This window comes from Octodon degus, unplaced genomic scaffold (assembly GCF_000260255.1).
Source record: "Octodon degus isolate 3935 unplaced genomic scaffold, OctDeg1.0 scaffold00148, whole genome shotgun sequence".
Classification (NCBI taxonomy): Eukaryota; Metazoa; Chordata; class Mammalia; order Rodentia; family Octodontidae; genus Octodon; species Octodon degus.
The window spans coordinates 4,433,792-4,435,124 of record NW_004524724.1 but is presented as its reverse complement, the minus strand read 5'-3'; the positions used below and the strand labels follow the sequence as shown (position 1 = coordinate 4,435,124).

Sequence of the window (1,333 nt, the reverse complement as noted above, 5' to 3'; positions counted from 1 at the left end):
TGCCTATCAAATTCACGCTTGCCACGAGCATCAAATCCATCTCCTCTGCTCATGCCACGGCCACGGCCACCTCGCCCTCTTCCAAGGCCACCACGTCCTCGAATAGGCCGGTCAATAATAGGTCTATCAACTGAAAATTCTCCTCCTTCACCCTTTTCTTCAAGTGGTTTTTCAAATCTTCTTTCACGAGGTGGTCGCCGTTCTGGTCTCCTATCAATTATTTTCCCTTCCCCCTGAAGTTGTTGATCAGGTCTTCTTCCAACACGTCTTATTCCTTCTTTCTTCAGCGCCACGGGCGGCTGCGCCTCCTCTTTCTTGTCCGCTACGCCGACGTTGGGCGGCAGCGGGTTCTTACGGTCCTTCTGGGACTCCTTGCGCAGCTGTTTGCCCGCCGCGGTGGAGTTGGTCTGAGCCGCGGCCTGAGCCTCGCTCTTGGCTCCGGGGCCCCCAACGCCGCCCCCGCCGGCTTCTTTTTTCTTGTTCTCCGCTGCCTTCAGCACCTCGAAGGAGTCCGATTCGTCGTCAAATAACTGGTCGAATCGGTTGGTGACCACACAGCCGAAGCCTTCCTGTAGGTGCCCAGGCATGATGGTGGCTCGGCGGCGCGTTCCTCCATGGATTGCAGCGGGCCGCGCCGAGCCAAGAGCGCCTGCTTCAGCTCTTCCCACAAGATGGCCCCTGTGACACTTTTTATAGGAGGTGATTGATAAAGATTAAGATCAGTATAGTAAACTCTCTTTGGGATCCTGAATAACTGAAAATGATTTATATTTTATTTTTAGATTGATTGATTTATACTTAATTATAAATAATTTCTTCAAAGTCCTGCTGAATATTCACATATTCAGGAAGCCTGTCTTCATCAAATATTACCATTTTACATGTGAATGTGGTACTATAATTGTCAAAATATTTTTCATTTCAGTAGATTCTTGGTCAGTATTCTTCATTTTCTTCTTTCTTGAATTCGTGGAGCAATTTGAGTTTGGATAATTCAAACTGTCAGAAAGACTTATGTGGGCTGCCAAAGAGCTCAGCTGATTAAAGCGCCTGCAAGCAGGTACAGGGGCAGGGGTTTGATCTTGGCCTGCCATTCTGGCTCCACCCCAGGGGCACACTGAGATGGCATTTGAAACTCTATTGGCTTGGTGGTGCATACCTACAATCCCAACTCTCGGGAGGCTGTAAACGAGACCCTGAATGCCCGCCCGGTAGACCCTTCCCTAGAATACAAAACAAAACAAAACAAAAACAAAACCTTATGATGTTGTTTTGCTCATTAGTGCTTTTAAGCTTTATCTTTTAAAACTAATTTCTTGAGGGCATGAGTCCT

The 1,333-nt window shown here is 47.9% G+C and overlaps 1 pseudogene across 1 annotated transcript in view; it reads right to left on the bottom strand.

Moving 5' to 3' along the window:
• LOC101583721 overlaps nt 1-671 on the bottom strand; it is a 4,358-nt pseudogene extending 3,687 nt beyond the window's left edge. Inside the window, exon 1 of the transcript XR_002818265.1 lies at nt 4-671. The product of XR_002818265.1 is annotated as a plasminogen activator inhibitor 1 RNA-binding protein pseudogene (transcript). The remainder of the gene's footprint in view (nt 1-3) is intronic.
• Nucleotides 672-1,333: the final 662 nt, after the last annotated feature.